Source organism: Podarcis gaigeae (assembly GCF_964106915.1).
Source record: "Podarcis gaigeae genome assembly, chromosome: 15".
Classification (NCBI taxonomy): Eukaryota; Metazoa; Chordata; class Lepidosauria; order Squamata; family Lacertidae; genus Podarcis; species Podarcis gaigeae.
Window position 1 is genome coordinate 38448885 of NC_139692.1, and position 21774 is coordinate 38470658.

Here is a 21774-nt window from a genome sequence, read left to right on the forward strand (position 1 = left end):
GAGCAAGACTCTCCTGGCTTCAGCAGAGAGGGAGAGCTGCGCAGCGCCCCTTCAGCCAAGCGGGAGGAGAAATGGAAGGGGCTCCGTTTCTCCTGCCGCTTCGCTGAAGGGGCGCTGAGCAGAGAGGGGGAGATTTCCCCCCCCTTGTTCTCCCCCTCTAAAACAAGGTGCGTCCTATGGTCGTGTGCGTCCTATAGAGCAAAAAATATGGTACGTTCGTAAGTTGAGGTACCACTGTATGTGTAAATAAGCCATATATCATAAAGACACCACAGTCTTTGCTGCCCCTTATTCAGAGGAAACTGAACCCTGAGTAAGCGCCTGGAACCCTTAGAATCTTGCATTGCTCAGAGATTGGGGTGGCCAGCAACAATATGTTTGTGAAAATGACATATGAAAATGCATTGGTCCAGATTCAGCTAGGTTCTTGCGCTAGCAGAAGGCAATGCTGCTAGTGCAGCTGGACCATTCCTCCCCTGTCCTGTCCTGCCAACCCTGGTTTTATATGAACGGCATATGAAGAGAAGCTGAGGCTTTGCTCTTTACCCCCACAATGCAACCTGGACAGGCCCACGTACTTGCTGGCCACTTTCCATAGGTGCCCTCTCACCCACCAAATTTCCCACGAAGGCCCTGGGCACCCACAAACCATAGCTGTCAACCTTCCCTTTTTTTGCAGGAAATTCCCTTATTCCAGTGCTGTTTCCCACTGCTTCCCGCAGCTATCCCAGATTGTTAGATATCCCATAGACTGTCCCCAGGACAGGTGAGGCTGCTGGTCCCTTATTTTCGAGGCTGCTGGTCCCTTATTTTCAAATCCGAAAGTTGACAGCTATGCCACAAACTGTAGCAGAGGGTGTGCGGGTGCAGTGCATGTGTGAATGATGTCAACATGCCGCAGGGGGTGTGCTGACATCACTAGTGCCGTCGTGCGCATAGGCCCCTGTGGCATGCGCAGCCCAGGCAACCATGGTCGCAGGGCCAAACCAGCATGCCTGCCACTTTCCTAATAGTTACCAAATAGTGAATTGTTGGGAGTAAAGCAACAACACTTGCCTGACCCAGTTTCGGCTTTTTGGGGGGTGGGGGGCATAGACAGAAAGGTGACCTATTATTCCCTCTGGCAGATTCCTCCTTAGGGAACTGCTTGTTCATAGGTAGGTTGTTTTCTTAGGCTTTACTCCCTTCCTGCTTCTTCTTCAAGTTTAGTCACTGTGGGTTAGTATTCACTCGTGTTAACTTATTATCTTCATTTTGGCCACATGTAAAAGAGTCTTTTCTGTTAGGGATAATTCAGACTGAAATTCCCAGGTGTCAAAAAAGGTTATTTATCTATGCCACTACTGCGGCCCGTTTTGTTAGCCCCAAAATGGAAAACGAGTGAGGTACCAACAAAAGAAGAATGGCAACTTAGGTTGACAGAATATGCACAGCTTGCAGACTTAACATATAGGACAAGAGAACAAGAAGAACACATGTTTAGAGAGGATTGGAAAACATTTATTGAACACAGTACATGGGAAATAACTGTGCACAGCTGGAAACGCTGGCAGCGTTAAGATAAATTCAACAGTGTAAATAAGTTTTGATGGATGTAATAATGGAATCCTGAATGGTATATTTTTGTAAAATATGCAGGGATTTGTGATATGTAAAATGAACCATGGAAAGAGAAGAAGGGAAGTCACTGATAAATCTTAAGGATGTAAAAATGAGTACTTAAAATTGTGAAACAGAAAATTTTATACACACACACACAGAGAGAGAGAGAGAGAGAGAGAGAGAGAGAGAGAATCGCTTTGTTTGTCATGAGTAAGAAACCTTACCCTTTCTTTATTCTTTCAACCTTATCAGATTATTTTTGTGCTCCCCTGAAATATATTCTCTCTCTCTCTCTCTCTCTCTCTCTCTCTCTGTGTGTGTGTGTGTGTGTGTGTGAGAGAGAGAGAGAGAGAGAGAGAGAGAGACTCTAACAGGGATGGCCTATATTTTGAAAGTGGGGTTCTGATTTTCTCCAAAAACATCACCATGAGCCACAGCTTATCCTGAGCATGCCTCTCCCCGCCCTGCCCTCGCTGCTGATGTTGCAATATGCCAGCTCCTCCTCCTCTGCTGCAGCCGCCAGATGTGAGCACCCTGCATTCCACACACATCAGAGCGGCATGCTTTTATTTATGCCTCTTGCGTAAGGCAGCACACCACAAGTCACTTGCAAATATATGTATATTAAAATCACACAAAGCATATGACCCGGATACATATTAATAAGACTCCAGAGTTATTTAACACCAGAGAACTTTTATTTTGTTTCTTAGTTTTTAATTTTTGGGTATGCAAAAAAAATATTAAAGGGCAATCACACTAAATCTGGAAAGGAGGTCTTTGGAAACAGACTGTCCTGACTGTTCGCAGCCCTTAATATTTATGAAATAACCATCCTGGTTGGTGGAATATGGAATAAAAATTGAGCTACTGCAGGCAGCCTAATCCTATGGGTGTTTATTTGGAATGAACCACACAACCCTTCCTAAAATTACTCAGAAGTATTTTCAAAGTCTGCTTCAGTTTTAAATAGCACCTCTCTCTCTCTCTGGATCCTGTTGTGCAGGGAAGTAGAGATTAATTCTTTCTTCCCCGTGTCACTGTTTTGAGGAAGATTCCTCTGGCACCTTCCCTCCTGCAGCAAACAGCAGGGCCGGCCTGAGACATTTTTGCCACTGGAGGTAAAGGTGAAGATAGCAGCTCCTCCCATTCATATACAACAACATTCGCCAACCTGGTGCTCTCCAGATGTTTCAGACTCCAACTCAGCCCCAGACAGTGCCAATTCCATTTGCATCTAAAGGCGAACCCACCTAAACCACACTTTTTGAAACAATAGGTAAAATAAAACACAGCCGTCCTTTGAAAGTCACAATTCCCCAAAGTTTGCAGTGCACTTCTCTGGCCAAGCAATGTGCCCCAAAACACATGAATAAGAAGTGTATACACCTGTCAGGAGTAAGCATGGACCAATGATATCAAATAGTACGGAAAACTGCTTTACTAGGAAAACTAACCAATAAACTGAAACTGACACGGGGACAATAGAAGAAGACGCCTTCACCCCGGTATGGCTCCCTTTTATCATATCGCAGCCCAACAAGACAACGACAAGAATCCACCAACAGCATACGAATCAGTATGGCTAACCTGATACAAAAACACTCACCCACCCCACTCACACATGAAAACAAAGTTCACCACAGCCAATCACAAACAAAAAAAACCACACCCTAGGCCAGGGGTCTGCAACCTTTAAGACAAAAAGAGCCACTTGGACCCGTTTCCGAAGAAAAAAAAACTGGGAGGCGCAAAACTCGTCATTCTAAAAATAACTTTTTTGTCACTTTTTTATTATTTCTTTGTTTGACCCCCTCAGAATTACTCCTCCTTATAGAAATAAACGTTAAATTAACAAGTTACCTTTTTGTGTGTGTGTGTTCTTCACTCCCCTTCAAAACAGTGACCAGCGTACATGCCCCCTTTCAATGTAGCGGGCGGGAAGGTGACGTCGGGACGGTGCGTGACTAATGCACACACCACCCCTATGCGACGTCACAGCCAGTACAGCGCCCGCCACAGTGGGGAGTGTCGGGGCGCACAATGCGTCTCCTCCCCTCGCTAGTATCCGCCCCGGAGCCGCGGCAAAGGTGTAAAAGAGCCACATGCGGCTCCGGAGCTGCGGGTTGCAGACCCCTGCCCTAGGCCAACCCCCAACCCCTCTCACCACCAAAGGAACACAAGCAAATAGTAAAGAACCCGCACAAGCGACACTGACACAAAATCTCACACATACATTAAGTAAAATAGAAACATCGCCACCCGGACTCCAACCTCACTCACCATGGCCCCCTCCACATCATTCCCCCTTTTCTTCCTAATGTAACATTAATGTCTCAACAAATGAAACTGATTGGTAGAAAATGTAACTTTTTAAAAAGAGACATTGCACATACTTTTGTAAACCAAGAAATCTTTAATAAAAATATGTTTTTTTTAAAGCAGTGTATGAATTGTTCAAATACAGTCATACCTTGGGTTACAGCCGCTTCAGGTTGCTTTTTTTGGGTTACACACCCGCCGAAACCCGGAAGTACCGGAACGGGTTACTTCCGGGTTCCGGCGGTTGCGCATGCGCAGAAGCGCTAAATTGCAACCCACACGTGCGAAGACGCGGGTTGCGAACGCTGCAGGTTGCGAACATGCATTGCGCACGGATCACATTCGCTGTTACCATAAAGCACCAATGCAGCAGCAAGCAAAGGCTCTAGCAGCTCAGTCAGCTGCAGGTGGCTGCAAAGCCAAACAGGATGTTTGTGACTGTTGCCATGGGAACAAAGGGGCAGTCCATTCTGTACTGAGCACCGGATGTTAGCTCAGTGTGTGTGTCATATGACCCGTACTGGAAGTACATGGGTGGAGTTTATTCTTACTGCTGTGGAGTGCATACATGTTTCTCTGTACTGATGTAAGAGACAGAAATAAAGGATGTAAATAGATTTCTGTCTGCTTCTTTCCCCTCCCTGGGGATACCAAAGGGGAGAGAGAAGGAACGGTGTGTTCTTCTCACATCTGGGAAGAATCGCCGAGACCTCGCCTGCTTATCTGCCGGGAGTAGCAGCGGGGAGGTCGACAAGGAATATCTGCCGGTGCCTACGTTGTGGCACATTCCTCTGACCCAGGCAGAATTCCAACATTCGCAACCCGAGCGACCACTGTAAATAAATGAAGCATGTTTTCAAAGGCAGATGCAGTGGTACTTCAGGTTACATACGCTTCAGGTTACATACGCTTCAGGTTATATAGACTCCACTAACCCAGAAATAGTGCTTCAGGTTAAGAACTTTGCTTCAGGATGAGAACAGAAATCGTGTTCCGGCGGTGCAGCAGCAGCAGGAGGCCCCATTAGCTAAAGTGGTGCTTCAGGTTAAGAACAGTTTCAGGTTAAGTACGGACCTCTGGAATGAATTAAATACTTAACCCGATGTACCACTGTACTGTATTAAATGAAATTAACATGCTCCTGGCACCTACATGGAGGCTTAGCTCATTATCCTCAGAACAAACCTGCAAAGTTGGCCAGTCCGAGAGATACTGAGCAGCCCAATGACACCCAGTGATCTTCACCCTTGTTTGCTCTCCACCCTCAAGCACACTGCCCCATTCCTGGGTGCATCTCTGGGAACAAACCGGTGGAAATGGACCCTCAAGCGAAGCAACGTCTTCCGAGCTGAGTGCCATCCACTTAGCTCACACAGCCCAGCTGCTGTTTCTTGCTCCCTGTTTATGTAGCAGCTGAGAAAGAGAGAAAGAAAGAAAAATTGCTTATGGGAGGCGAGGGCTTGTTGAAAGGGAGATGCACTTCCTCTCGCCCAGATGGGACAGTCGCAAAGGCTTTCTGCTGGTTCACCAGAGGGCATGGCAACCCATGTGCACTGGGAGAAAAGGAAAGCTTCTTTTGAATGGGCCATGTGACTGTCCGCTAAAGAATGGGAAGCCTTGTGGGTTAGTGCCCCTTCCAATAACTTGCAATGACGTAGCTGGGCATCTGCCAGGGCCAAGACATGAGCAAAGGGGCCCACCGCTGACCTTGAAACTGACCACTGTCACAGGGACATCATCACCATCATCATGATTATTAATATTATTATGATGGATTGCTTCCCATGAGACATCCGGAAGCGATTTACAATAGGATAGCGTACATAAAACAGTCACCTATATAAAAACAGCTTAAACAGTTGCCTATATCAGTTGCATCTGCACATATATCTCTTTGTAAACCACTGTGCGGTTTTGTTTCTTTTACAATCAGTGTATACATTTTAAGAAACACACACACACTCAGAGAGAGAGAGAGAGAGTTTTAAAAAAATCTTATAAGTATAAAAAAAGTTTAAACAACAGTACATAAATAAAAACAATTTGATTCCAACTGGGATAAAGATTTCTGAAGGCCTGTTGAAAGGGGAACATCTTTTGTTGTTGTTTAGTCGTTTAGTGGTGTCCGACTCTTCGTGACCCCATGGACCAGAGCATGCCAGGCACTCCTGTCTTCCACTGCCTCCTGCAGTTTGGTCAAACCCATGTAGTAGCTTCAAGAACACTGTCCAAAGGGAACACCTTTAGCAGGTGTCAAAAAGACAACAGAGGAGACGTCTGCCTGATATGCAGTGGGAGGGAGTTCCAAAGGGTCGGGTCATTCTTACATCATGTGGAATGGGCCTCCTGATTGGATGGTATCTGCAGGGTGCCCTCTGCTGCAGAATGCAGGGATCCAGTTAGGTATGCAGAGGATAAAGGGATATTTTTGGTATTCTGGTCTGAAGTTGTATAGGGCTTTATACACCAAAGCCAGCACCTTGAACTAGCCTGGTAGCTAACTGGCAACCAGTGTGATTCTTTCAGCATTGTGGGGGGAATGAGAAATGTCCCCATTTTCATCTGGGAAAAGTTGGAGGGTAAGGGCTCCATCATCTCTTGGCTTCCAGTGTCTCTCAAGACGGTGGGGGCCAGTTCAATTCCATTCCTTTGCAGTAAAGCCTGAGCTCTAATTCCACCCGCCCCCATTGGACCTTTTGCGTTAAGGAAAGTGATGGGGAAATGCCCTGGGGAAGTGTGGGGTAACAAATGCTTGACAGGCATCATATAACTTCCATATAAACAAACCAGGATGGATGCCCAATAAACTGTCCATGTCATCTAACCTCCTTGCAATTGTTTTGGAAACAAATAAGGGTGATTGCTCATTAAACAGGCTGCCCAGAAGCGAGCTAAGCTCTGTTTGCATCCACAGTCACAACTCACCAGGACTCTGCACCTGTTTCGACTGTGGTGTAAACCCACAACCTCTTTGCATCTTTGCAAGAAGGCACCGAATCTCCCAGCATCTGAGTAGATGCAGCTTGCTGATTAAAAAGGAGCTAATTGATGGCACTGAAATGCCATCACAAGGTGATTTCTTTCACACCTTTGAATTCTGTTTTAATTAAACAGGTGATCGCTGGCAGAGCAGAGAATCCCCACTTCCCCCATAAAGTGTGAAATGAAAATATAGGGCAAGGGGGCAGGGAAAACAGTGTTACTCTTTCCCTTTTCTTATCTGTGCATGCAACCATGCAGCTGAAGTAACAACAACAACAACAACAACAACAGACCAGCCTCGAAGTAACTTGCATGGTAAAAATAAAATAATAAAGACATTAAAAACAGGTTTAAAAACACAGCAAAAAAAAACTAAAATGCAGACCAGACAATGTATCTCAAGATACATTAGAGAAGATAGATCAAAGGAACAATATGTTTACAAGGAGGAAAATGAAAGGTGTATGGGACTCCTCAGCCTGGGAAGGGAGCCCAACTAGGAGAAGGAAAACTCTGATCCTAAATCAGATTTCTTCGATAGAAGAAAAGGCTAAGGAATAAACTCTAGACAAATCCGGAGTGGAGTCCCTAAGGCAGTTGAGCAGTGCCTTGTACGTCTCCTTCTGGCAACTCCTGCAGCCGAACTGGTGCCAAAGGTATTGCTCTGCTTTCCTTTGGACCACATCAGCGAGACCACGACTGGGCAGCCCAGGACCTCCATACACAAGGCCCAGGCTTGCGCCTCGGAGAGGTCACTTTGGTGCTGCAAATGCAGCAAAACCAAGCAAAGGCCGCTGACATATCTAACTACCCTGCCAATAACACAACACCAGCTTGGCTAGCGAATAATGTTTTCGACTGGCACCTAAAAAGAGACAGCAATGGCATCAGGCTCACTTCCCTGTGTTAAAAATAACTAATCTGTCCTCACTGCGGGATGCCAGGCCTGCACCCTCCCCACAAAACTCTGAGGAGTTAGCATTTCTGGATTCATTCAAGGAGAGCGACCCCTGTGTGCCCATGAATTTTCAGCCATTGGTTATTCAAATGCCACCGGCTCCTCACTGTCCTCTCGCTTCATTTGCTGAACTGCAGCCATCGGTGGGAGTAATGTTCATGACTTTTCCTTGAAGGCAAAGACCCCCACCATCTAACCTGAACCCGGACAAATGGGAAGGTCATGGGAATGGAAGAGTGAACAAGATTCCCATTCCACTTTTGCTGAACTTTCTCATCCAAGGAAAGCATGGCCATGTTCTTCCTTGAGAGGTGATAACAGTGGGGCTGCCTTTGCAGAGCAAGCTTCCTTCCAGACGAGACAATGCTGAAGACTGGAGACTGGTGGGACAGAAGGGGGCACCAGAGTCAATGAAGGGGGTGGGAAGCCAACTAATTCAAGCCTTGTCTCCATGTTCCTCCCCGCTGAGTTGTACAAGGGCAATATTGACAGTGAGAAGGAGGAAGCAGACAGCCAAGGCTACCCAAAGGGTTGGCTGCAAGTAGGAAGGCAGGCAGGCAGGTGGGTGGGGACAGGGTGAGATTGGTGGAGTAGTGTCATGGACTGGCTGGACGCAAAGGAATGGTGGGAGGAGCCAGCTGGATAACTTCCAAGGGAAGAAGGTCCAGAGCCCCAGGGATGATGATGAGTGGTCAGAGGGAGAAGAGGGAGAAGACTGGGAGAAGGAGATGTCAGAAGCTGAAGAGGCAACAGGGCTTAGTGAGCTGGGGGAGTCTGTGGCAGAGAGAAGTCCAGAATCAGAGGCAGAGGCTTACGTAGGAGAGGAGGGAGGCCAAGAGGCAGAGATGAGTCTGGCTGGTGAAGAGGCATGGGTGTCTCCCCCTCCTGCTACAACAAATTCCCCTCCCCCCCTGTCTCCCTGAACCAAGAGAGACATGAAAAGGGGGGAGGAGAGGTTGGCTGCATGTGGGCTTAGTCTCTGATTGCTTGGGAAATGCCTTGGAGAAGAGGGAACTTAGGTGGCTGTTGAGAGACAGGGTGCCTAGTGGTCATGGAATGTTGGGGAGAAATGGAAAGCTAAGGAGAAGGGGAGTGGAATAACCTGGAGGCAGGCTGGAACCCTGAGCAAGAGAACTCGATGCTGCAACATTTTATTGCAGCCCCACTTGCAACCTGCTTATTTGCAAATGTGCAGGTTGAGCAATGGCCTAGCCCCCCAATATAGTAGAAGATGGCACCAAGAGGAGGCAGAGATGAAGGGGGGAACTGGTGTCTGAAGGCTGCAGCAAGTTTAAAAACAAAAAATGTTGGCCTTCACCAGAGTATGTATGATTGTGTGCATCCATTTCAGTTTCTCTCAGATTCTTCTTTTTCTAGGCTTAAGTTCAATTCCTCACACTTCCATACCAGTTTGCAAGCTCTGTTTTAAAAAAATAGAAGTTTTATTGCAGAGCGCTTCCTCCCAACATAATGCCTTTTAATATGTTGATTTTTCATAGATATACAGTGGTACCTCAGGTTAAGAACTTAATTTGTTCTGGAGGTCCGTTTTTAACCTGAAACTGTTCTTAACCTGAGGTACCACTTTAGCTAATGGGGCTTCCCACTGCCACTACGCCGCCACTGCCGCACGATTTCTGTTCTCATCCTGAAGCAAAGTTCTTAACCCGAGGTACTATTTCTGGGTTAGTGGAGTCTGTAACCTGAAGCGTATGTAACCTTAAGTGTCTGTAGCCCAAGGTACCACTGTATATATACAATATATGGCATTTCGTGCACACTTTACAGCAGCATATTTTTTTGCACACAATGCTCGGCTAGAGAACTTCACTGCAAAATTGAAAAGTGCAGATTTTGAAGGATAGCTGCTCTTCAGATCTCGTCTTGTAAGTGGGAATCAGGACAGTTTGCTTTTAAGCGTGCGCAGAACCAAACTGAATCAAATCTCTCCCCCATCCCTAGAGAGAGGCTGGGAAGGTGGCAGTTACAACCCTTCCTGCAAAAAGGACGCTTGCCCGAAACCAAAATGCATCCGCTTTTCGCTTTGCCATCCTCCTCTCCTCCCTCAGGGCCCTTCTGACAGTTCTGAACTCCTCCGGCTGCCCTCTTGCTCTGTTCAAAAAGCCTCCCTCTCTCTTTGATGCAATGTTTGGGTTGCAGCTGTGCAGAATGCTGATGAGCACACTGCTCAATGCAGCCGCAGCTCCTCACCCCTCCAATGGGCTATAGATCTTGCCAGCCTGCCGGTGGCATCTTGACCCAATCCTCCCCCAGCTTTTCTGCTTATTTATGGGGCTGGGTATTTTGGAAATGCAGCTTAATTGTGCCATGTGTTACATCCCTGCGCTCGAAACCCTGGCAGGTTTGTGGAGGAGGATGGAGACGAAGGCTTCACCAACCCAATGCCCTCCAGATCTTCAGGCGAAGGGCGGAATGCTAGACAGACAGACAGACAGACAGACAGACAGACAGACAACAAACAAGACTACAACTCCCATCAGCCCCAGCCAGCATAGGGTGGGATATCAGTTTGGCAAAGGCTGTTCTACCCTATCAGTGCAAAGACCCTGGGGGAACTGATGGGCAGTAGGATCCTTTTTAAAATAAAAATTCACAAAGTGAAGACTGCGGTCCTATGCACCAGGAACTAAGCTGAGCAACTTAATGCAACTGAATAACTTAAACACACCACTCTGCCTGCTTCGGGAAAAGGTAAAATTTTCAGAGGAGAATATTCTTTTGAACTATATACCTATTGTGTGGAAGTTGACAACTGGACAAGGAAAATGGATTCTACGAGCCCTGACTGTGGCCAAAAGACTGCTACCGATGAACTGGAAGTATGAAGATAAGATTTCCTTTAACTAATGGGTCGACAATATGACAACACTCGCAACTTAAGAACGGATTGCTTGCAGACATAGACTTTGGACAAATATAGTGATATTGGAATGAGTTTATGAAGAATGTAGGAGGTTATGAATAAGCACATTTGTATCAGGAGTATAACATCATTTAATTCTATAGAACAATGTATGGAAGTGTATCGATTTTACCTATTGCATTATTTTTGCACCTTCCTTTCTCACTCATTTTTCCTCTTTTCACTTTATCACTTACTTCTTTAGAAATAAAAACAATGGCTGCCAGTACAGAAAACATGGCCACCGCTGCTATTATTATTTTTTACCCACAATACACCAGAACCAGAAATCCCAGAGTTTTGTATTTGGAGAGATATGCAGATACAGTGGTACCTCGGGTTACAGATGCTTCAGGTTACAGACTCCGCTAACCCAGAAATAGTACCTCAGGTTAAGAACTTTGCTTCAGGATGAGAACAGAAATTGCACGGCAGCGCAGCAGCAGTGAGAGGCCCCATTAGCTAAAGTGGTACCTCAGGTTAAGAACAGTATCAGGTTAAGAACGGACCTCCAGAATGAATTAAGTTCTTAACCCGATGTACCACTGTAATGGGCTGCAGTTGCAGACAATGAAGAGAACATCCCTTCTCCCTGGTGCCCAGATAGAAGAGGACCCTAGGACCACATCCTGCCAAGGGTCTGCAAAATCCCTGGCGCGGATCTCTTTATGAGGAAACCGAGGTGCCTCTCCCTATTCTTTGTTGCTTCAAAATTGCCGAAGCGTCATAATGTCACTCCATGGAGGGACTGAAGATTCATCTGCAGAGCTAATGGCAATCATTGGCTTTCCAGACAGTCCTTGAAAAGGATGGCTTTTGTGCTCATCCTGCAAAGTGGGTAGGTTTTTCGTTGTTGTTTTTTGGTGCCAATTTCACGAGCTGCACTCTCTCTCAGGAACTGGACTATAAAGCGCTCGCAAAGTTACTGCACTTAACATCATTCCGGCTGTATTTGAAGACTGAACACTCTCAAGAAGCCCAGAAGCAAAATGTGTGTGTGTGTTTATGAGAGAGAGTGGGGTGGGGGGGGGAGAGAGAGATATAATGCTTTTATTAAGAGGGATGGGTTCAACACAGAGAAAGTGAAAGCTTCTGGGTGACTGTAAACAGTTTCTAATCTGTTGAGTGGTGGTGTTATTTTGGGACCTCTTCAGACCTTTATTTTTATTTATTTTTTTGCTTTGTGAGTGTATCCTAACTTGACACAATAAAAGTCCATTAGTGTTGGATTTATGCTACACTGTCCAAACATCATTCCACTTTATTATTTGTTCTGTGGTGCTTCCCCTATGTTACTGCATTATTGTCATCTGGAGGGGAGCTCTTGCCCTATAGCACAGCAGAAGTGGGAGAAAATTTAAAACACAACACACACACCCTGGAATGTTTGTGATACGGAAAGTTACAGGAAACTATGGGACATGCACTGATTGGGAATAAAAGCAGTGTGTCCGCCCCCAAAAGCAATAATAAATGAAATCACAGAGAGCAATCATTTTTATCAAATGAAAGCATCACTCCAAAGGTCTTCATGGTCTGTGTTCATTCAGGGTTGCCTATGGCAGTGTTTCCCAACCTTGGGCCTCCAGCTGTTTTTGGACTACAACTCCCATCATCCCTAGCTAGCAAGACCAGTGGTCAGGGATGATGGGAATTGTAGTTTGAAAACAGCTGGAGGCCCAAGGTTGGGAAACACTGGCCTATGGGATGAAGTCATGGCACGTGGCATAAAGACTTGGAATTTTTGGCTGCTCTCCTTTCTTGTGAATGAGTTGTTTGCTTGTCAATTACTATCAGGTCCCACAACTGAAAAAGCCAAGCTACACACAGGTCTAGTCGTAAATTAAGTTCACCACATTTTGCAGCAATTTTACAAAATATCTTCGTGAAAATTCACCAGCATTTTAGTATGAATTTCTCTGGATAAACCCCTATATATAAGTGTTCACATTTCCCCAAGCAATTTCCTCTGGTATGATGCATTTTTTACATATTACTTTCTCTAATATATTCATTTTTATGCATGTTCTCCCCAGATATATGTGTTGTCTGGCTGGCGAACTGCATCACAACATTCAGATAAGTGTGAATTTTGCAGGACAGCCGCGCTTTGGTTTGCAACGCACAGGTCTGATAATTTTGGCTTTAAAATGTGTCCTGCATCAAATTTCCCCTTCATCCCTAATCCAGGGCAAGAATGTATTTTCCTGATCATATTCAGAAGGATGCAGCGCTGAATTCCCTGACGCAAATGCAACTGTAAACAGAGCTAGCTCTGCCCCAGATACCGAAGCCTTAAAGGGATGCCACGTTTCATCAGATGCTCCCATCTACTTTGGCAGGAGAAACATTAAATTTTCCTTTTAATTTTTCTCTGATTTCTGTAGCATCTTGAAAGTGTAATAAAATAAACCAAAATAATAATAATAAAGACGTGTGGACTGAGTCTCTGGCCTGATGCCTATGAAAAGACCAAAAGAAGCTCAGCTAACAGAGAAATCAACAGAGGGAGAGGATCAGTTAGTTTTAGAGGGATGGAAGACAAGAAATGTCCGTTTTTTTAATACTAGCATGGCAGCAAGATCTGGAAAGAGGAAGCCGACTCTTTCAGATATCCTTTCATCATAACGTTGATTTAATTTGCAAAAGCCTTAGCTCCCCAGCCCAGGATAGTTGGCAGTTGTTCTGCAATGGATTTTCAGAGATTTGCCATGTAAACAGCTAAGGAGTTCAGGAGGGAAGAACCCCCCTCCCATCAAATCTGATTTAAGCAGTTTTAAGATTATCCTCAGGAGTTCTGGGATATATTTTTTTAAGTCAAGGAAGCACGGTACAATTAAGGTTTTGCAACCAGCTTTGGATGAGACACGAGGCAGGACATGAAAGCTCAAACTCCATTAGGAATCGGTTATGTACTAAGCTTGGATCCTAGAACAATAGGCAAGTAGGATCCTAGAATGCAACAACTGATTGGCTTGCAGGAAAAGACCAATCAGGCTCCAGGAGTAAGTTAATCAGCCTATTAGGCTGGTAGGATCGTAGAATGCAACAACTGATTGGCCTACAGGAAAAGACCAATCAGGCTCCAGGAGGGAAGCAGAATCAGCCAATCAGACGGGACTCATTGTGTAAATAATGTATATAAAAGCCTGATGTTTGGGGGGCAATTCAATCACTGTTTCACAAGCTGCAATAAAGAGCATGAAATCACTACAGGACTCCGAGTATATTTCAGAATTCAAACCTCCTGTTCTCAGCTCCTGACTCTCACTGCTGTTGGCTATCCATTCATCTTGACTCGTTTGATCCATAGCTGAGAACTGCTACCTTTTTGAAGCCTGTGTAGCACGTGCACAAGGGCATGGACTGTTTACACTAGGACACTGCTAGATCAGCTGCTGTCACGCTTGCTGCATGGAGAGAGCCCTTTCTGCCAAGGTGTGTGTCAAGACCCTGAGACTAGATTCCCTTTCTTTAGGGAATTTGATTGGAGGGAAAGCCCCAGAAGCAGGACCCTGTTATAGGAATTCTAAGGTCATAAAAGGTAAAGGTAAAGGACCCCTGACAGTTAAGTCCAGTCACAGACAACTCTGGGGTTGCGGTGCTCATCTCGCTTTACAGGCCAAGGGAGCTGACGTTTGTCTGCAATTTTTCCAGGTCATGTGGCCAGCATGACTAAGTGAACCAGAGCAGCTCACGGAAATGCCGTTTACCTTCCCGCCAGAGCGGTACCTATTTATCTACTTGCACTTTGATGTGCTTTTGAACTGCTAGGTTGGCAGGAGCAGGGACCGAGCAACAGGAGCTCACCCCGTCGCGGGGATTTGAACAGCCGACCTTCTGATCGGCAAGTCCTAGGCTCTGTGGTAGAGGGAGCCTAAGCCAATGACAGCCAGAAGCCACTATTTTGAGTTTTGTTCCCAACTTCCTCCCTGCTGAATTCTACAATGCTGAGATTGAGGAAGAAGAAGCTGTCAGCCCAGACGACTTCCAGACTGATGGTCTGTAATAAGGCAGGCAGGTGGGGGGGGGCAGGTTGGCTGAAGGCAGACTGCTCAGGTGGTCTTTCAAATATCCTGGACTCAGGTTGTTAAGAGCCTTGCAAATGAATGCATGCACCTCGAACCCGGCCCTGTATGGGCATACTAACTGTATGGGCAGTTAGTGCAGACTCTTGAGCACCAGAGTTATGTGCTGGCCGTAGTCTGTCCCCGTCAGCAGTCTAGCTGCAGCATTTTGCGCCAGCTGGCAGCTCTGGACCAGGTCCAAGGGTAGCCCCACACAAAGAGCATTGCAATAATGGAGCAAGGAGGTTGCCGGTGTATGAATCACAGTGCAAGAGCCGCCGTTGTTTGTGAAGCAGGCCTAGCTGGTAAAAGGCACTCCTATTATGTTCCCTTCAGAGGAGAGGAGCTTCTCCTTCAAACACACCAGGCAGCCTGCCGACTGAAGAATTTCTTCATTCATGCCTTTATCCAAAAAGGCAGCTCTCTCCACCTTTGCCAAACTGTCCCGCGGAGAGGAAGTCGTTTTCTCAGCCCCTCTATTTGAAACCCCATTCACAGATGAACAGAGGAGCAGCAGGAAAGTTTCGGGAGTGAGTCGGCGCCAGTGAAGTCCCTGTGTCCAGATTGCCCATCAGCTAATTGGCCCTCTGGAAGGCATTTCGTACCAATGTGCCTGAAAACGGGCAATCCCACGCTCCCCTTCCTTTCACTTAATTCACTGCCGCTTCTATTTTCTGTGTGACGTGTTACTGGAGAGCTGCATCAACCACAATGCAGAGTGAGATCCCAAACAGGTTGGGATGCATCCTGGAGGTCAATGGTCTAGGATTTGTAAGTTTCATTCCTAATAATTTTGAAGGCTGTTTCTTGGGGTTTTTTTTAAGAATCAAAATCAAATACTATGACTCACAGTAAGAAGTCCCCGAAGCAAATTAAGCAGTTGATAGTATTAAATAAGATACAGATAAGATTTATAATTGTTTGCTATTATGAATTGGGCATTGCTGGGGACTTTTTTCCAGTACATAATAAAATATTAGTAAATAAAATATAATAAAAACTTTATTTTTAAAAACGGTACGTGTTCATCAGACCATTTTTTAAAATCAAGTACAGTGGTACCTCAGGTTAAGAACTTAATTCATTCCGGAGGTCTGTTCTTAACCTGAAACTGTTCTTAACCTGAGGTACCACTTTAGCTAATGGGGCCTCCTGCCGCCGCCACTGCACGATTTCTGTTCTCATCCTGAAGCAAAGTTCTTAACCCGAGGTAATATTTCTGGGTTAGCGGAGTCTGTAACCTGAAGCGTCTGTAACCTGAGGTACCACTGTACTGTAGTTTATTTCGGGGTCTGCCCTGTGAGATTCAGTGAAATGTTGTTTCCAATGTCATGCTATGCACCAGCACAAGGTTTTCTGCTTGAGCAATGGCACAGTTGCCCCCTCTTCTCCCCCTCCACCCCCAAATCTGTTCTAGAGGTTCCCCAACCCTCTGGAGCAGATCTGGAGAGTGGGGGGGGGGGGAGTCCCACTTTGCAAGAAAAACTCATTGTGCTGACAGGAAGCCGTAGTCAAACACTGCCCATATGAGCCACGTTCCACATTCGGAACATCCCAACAAATTGATGATCTCAAGCCTCCTTATTTCCCTATGTGGCTAATTGCCAGTCAGCTGCCACTAGAAAATAGATAATCACCTCTCTTTCATATTTTGGCACCTTAGGCAGCATTCAGCTAAGTTTTATTCAGAGTAGACCCATTAAATGAATAGGATTAAATTAGGTCCACTGATTTCCAGTAGGCCTACTCTGTGTAAAGACACAGCCACCCGCCTTTGTGTTTTTACATTGCCAAATAATGCAAGGAAGAGGGTCAAATTTCAGACTGCATCCTGCCATTTCCCAGATGCCATCCAGGAATACTTCCCAATATCTCTTGATATTCAGTGATCAATAAATCGCACACTATCTGATCTAGTGCTTCGGGATCTCAAGATTCTAAGGCAGAGATGGGGGAACCTTAGGCCCAGGTCCAGGCCCTCCACCTGACCCTTTGAACTCTTCCCAGGTCATATCCCTCTACACAGACTTGCATCCTGGTCTTTACCTGTACTGGAAAGTGTGGGGTGTGCCCCCTAATGTTTTCCTGATGCAACCCTGTTTTAACTTCCCAGTGCACCAATCAGAATGAACACTCAGCCAACAGCTGGTGCGGCCATCAAATCAGGATGAAGGCTGCATAATCAGGTGGTCTGGAAGCAACCAGGGTGGTCTTTGGGTGCTAGCAGATGCACAAATGAATTATCACTGACAAGTGTCGCAATTTGATGAAAATGGGGCTGCAAGCAGAAAGAACCCTTCCAGCTCATTGAAGGTGGCACGGCAAGGGCATCACTGTCCGTGGTATTTATTCACCTCTGTGTGGTCTCAGGTCAAAGAGGTTCAGCAGATTTTCAGTGTGGTTAGCAACCTTCGTAATGAAAGGGGACAGAGTTGGGCTTTGGTAGGGCTGCCACGTGTCTGGAATTCTCCAGATTCGCCCACCGAAAATCAGTTAAAATATCCGGGAAAATCCGGGCGTATGGCAGTCCATATGGGAAGTGTTGATACTTTGGCAAATTTCCTTTAAAACAGCTCAAAAACAAAACAAACAAAATCTCAACAACTCTTCTTTTGACATTTTGAAATATGGCAACCTAGGCTTTGGGCTATAATGTGTTCTACATTCTGTTGTTATGTTGTTATGTGTCCGACTCTTCGTGACCCCATGGACCAGAGCACGCCAGGCACTCCTGTCTTCCACTGCCTCCCACAGTTTGGTCAGACTCATGTTTGTAGCTTTGAGAACACTGCCCAACCATCTCGTCCTCTGTCGTCCCCTTCTCCTTGTGCCCTCCATCTTTCCCAACATCAGGGTCTTTTCCAGGGAGTCTTCTCTTCTCATGAGGTGGCCAAAGTCTTGGAGCCTCAGCTTCAGGATCTGTCCTTCCAGTGAGCACTCAGGGCTGATTTCCTTTAGAATGGAGAGGATTGATCTTCTTGCAGTCCATGGGACTCTCAAGAGTCTCCTCCAGCACCATAATTCAAAAGCATCAATTCTTCGGCGATCAGCCTTCTTTATGGTCCAGCTCTCACTTCCATACATCACTACTGGGAAAACCATAGCTTTAACTATACGGACCTTTGTTGGCAAGGTGATGTCTCTGCATGGCAAGTAAGTCATAGTAAATTGAGAAGAATGGAAGGCGAGAGGCGGGGGCTCCAAATTATGACCTCGCACAGGGTGCTGCTGATATTTGAAAGACCGAAGTCCACCCCTGGCTGGTGGCTGGCTAGGTGGGGGGCAGGGCTAGGATTTTGTTTTGCCTGAAGCAGCAACATGTCCAGGGCCAGCCCCACACATCATTGCCATTGGGAGGGGTACTCTTGCACTAAAGCACAGCAATAAAAAAAACAACAACCCACACAACCTAGAACATTAGTGATATTAAAAAATACAGGAATTCAGCAGGAAGCTGTGGGAGATGCGTTGACTGGAAACAAAAGCAGTATGTCTGCCTTGAAATGTTTGCAGCTGTGAATAGTATTGAAAGCGGGATCATGTGTCACCGCCAAAACACCCTTCATGAGATCAAACCATCATGAACACACCATAAAAACGATGTCTGGAGGTGCCCAGAGAAAAGAGATTGGCGGGGCAGTGCCCCATTTGCCCCAATGGAGCAGCCTCTACTGACTTGTCCCAAATAAATAAATATGTGTTCATTGCCACTGCAAATTCTTCTCTTTGTCTGTCTGTCTGTCTGTCCTATCAGGCTGCTAGCAGAGGGGTTTCTGCAGCCCAGCATTCCATCCCTCGCCTTCAGATCTCGAGTTTCATTCCTCCTTCAGTCTCCCCCACTGCCCATTAATTAAGATGAATTAGATGGTGCGCGTACCACATTTCAGCTTTCCTGTGTGTTGGCAGTCGTGACACCTTTGTTTAATGAGTGAGTCAGCGAAGCTCAGGTGTTGCTTATACATATTTTTAGAGACGTGTAGTAAGTTTAACGTTTTGCCTTCTTTCATCCATATCCTCGTTCATCCTCCCCCAGGCCCTCTTTTAATAATGGCACTGGAATGAGCGTAAGAGACCATCTGGATCCAGCCTCTTGGCCCTGACAGGTACCTGTTCAGCTCTACTGTACTTTGAAAACATATCCAGATGGGGAAGGAACAGCAGTGATGGGGAAGGAACAGCAGTGATGGCAAATATTCATCTAGCTCAAGGTTTCCCAAACTTGGGTCTCCAGCTGTTTTGGGACTACAATTCCCATCATCCCTGACCACTGGTCCTGCTGCCAGCTAGGGATGATGGGAGTTGTAGTCCAAAAACATTTGGAGACCCAAGTTTAGGGAACCCTGAGCTAGCTCAATATTGTTTACATCAGGTGTAGGGAACCCTTGAACCTCCAGATGTGGCAGAAATACAGCTCCCATCATTCCTTGGCATTGGACGTGCTTGCTAGGGTTGAAAGGTGTTGTAGTTCAGCAACATCTGGAGGGTCAAAGGTTCCCCACACCTGAGTTACACTGACCAGCAGTGATTCTCCAGGATTGCAGACTCTCCCTCAGCTCTGCCTGGAGATGTTGTGGGTTGAACCCAGTACCTTCTGCATGCGGCTCAGAAGCTTTAACCACTGAGCTATATCCCTTCTGCCTTCTGGAAGGATAACTCCTAGAATCACCCAGGGGCCATCTAGTCCAGCCCCCTGCAATGCAGGAATCCTCTGGTGCTCTCCAGATGTTGCTGGACCCCAAATCCCATCAGTCCCAATGAGGACTGCTGTGTTCCTGAGGAAATCCTGTCCTTTGCACCCCAGTGTGCAAAGCCAGTGTGGTGTAGTGGTTAAGAGCGTTGGACTCGTAATCTAGTGAACCGGGTTCGCTTCCCCGCTCTTCCACACGCAGCTGCTGGGTGACTTTGGGCCAGTCACACTTCTCTGAAGTCTCTCAGCCCCGCTCACCTCACAGAGTGTTTGTTGTGGGGGAGGAAGGGAAAGAAGAATGTTAGCCACTTTGAGACTCCTTCGGGTAGTGATAAAGCGGGATATCAAATCCAAACTCTTCTTCTTCTATTTCCTGTAAAGGGAGAAGTGACGCTGTATAAAATCTCCCCTTCTGTACCTTACACAAATCCTTGCGGGCCTGGAACTTGGCCAAACTTTGTTGACACCCACACCACACATTTAAAGCCCCCCTCCCAGGAATCCTGGGAACTGTAGTTTACACCTCCTGGAGCTACAATTCCCAGCACCCTTAACAAACTACAGCTTCCAGGATCCTTTCAGGGGGAGGGGAAAAGCCATTTGCTTTAAATGTATGCTCTGCAGGTGCCAGGTGATCTTTGTCCAGCAAATGAAATGTTCATAGAGAAAGTGTTTCACTCATCGAATTCTAAGATACAGGAGTGGGGAGGGCAGGTGGTTGGCATAAGCATGTATTGTCCTCAGTGGACAGGGGGGATAATCGTCCCTCTATTTTCTGATCTCCGCATATATGGGTTGAGGGACCTCAGGCCTGAGGTCTGAATTAGGCCCTCTAGGTCTCTCTCTGGCCCTCGCCATCCTCCCTGGCCCCCTGCCCAAGCCACACCCAGTCTCCCCAGGCCACACCCCTCACTAGCCCTGCTTCATACCCCCCTTGAGCACTTATCAAGTTGGAAGGGACCATAAGGGTCATCTAGTCCAGCCCCAATGTGGGGATCGAACCCACAACCCTGAGATGAAGAATCTCATACTCTACCAGTTGAGCCATTATGCCTGGCTGGAATTTTCCCATTATATGATAATGCCTCTTGCTTGCCTGGATGGTAGACAGACTGATATTTACGGGGCGGTGGGTGCACATATGGAAACCACTGACTATTCCATAGCTGGAATGTAGCCAGCTGCACCAAGGTGAAGATTATACCTCTGGTCTATGCCATTTTTACCTCTGGTCACGCAGCCCCCAGGGCGGAAAGAGGTTCCTCACCTTTGCTGTTGACCGATTCGATTTCCAGGGACCAGCCCCCAACAAACAAAATATAGCTAACTTAACTTTTTTAGAAAACAAATATTCACGAATATTTCGCATCCTGATATTTTTGTTGTAGAATCAAAAGACACAGCTTTTTCTTAAACAATCAATTTAAGAACTGTATAAATGGGGTGTGTGTGTTACATTCTGTTTTTCCCTGCTCCAAAGAAGTCCCACCTCACCTCCCATTCAAACAATATTTGCAAATAACACCCAAGCCAGGGTGACTTCCAGTGCAATTCTATGGGCATCTACTCAGAAGTACAGTGGTAGCTCGGGTTACATTCGCTTCAGGTTACATAGGCTTCAGGTTACAGACTCCGCTAACCCAGAAATAGTACCTCGGGTTAAGAACTTTGCTTCAGGATGAGAACAGAGATCGTGCTCCAGTGGCACCGCAGCAGCAGGAGGCCCCATTAGCTAAATTGGTGCTTCAGGTTAAGAACAGTTTCAGGTTAAGAACGGACCCCCGGAACGAATTAAGTACTTAACCCGAGGTACCACTGTAAGTCCCACTGAGTTCCATTGGGCTTATTCTCACCTAAGCAAGTGGACGTTGTATTCTCTGTTACCTAACCCAAAGGCTTCTACCTACAGGCAAATTATCTCTCCCCCTCCAGCAGCTGCATTTCCTCATTCCAGCGCTCCTTTGAAAGGCAGCAATGCAACAAGTGCAGCTTCAAACACCCCCCCCCCCCAGTGATGCTGAGATAAAGCTACACCTGTTGCAGTTCTGCCTGGCGATGCAGCTGTTCCAAGCTGCTCCCTGCCAGGAAACAGAGAGAGAGAGAGAGAGAGAGAGAGAGAGAGAGAAAAGGAGAAGAAAGCCGAGAGAGAAGACCCAGATCCTGAGCAGGGAAAATAATAATAATAATAATAATAATAATAATAATAATAATAATAACGCCCGCTTCTTCATTG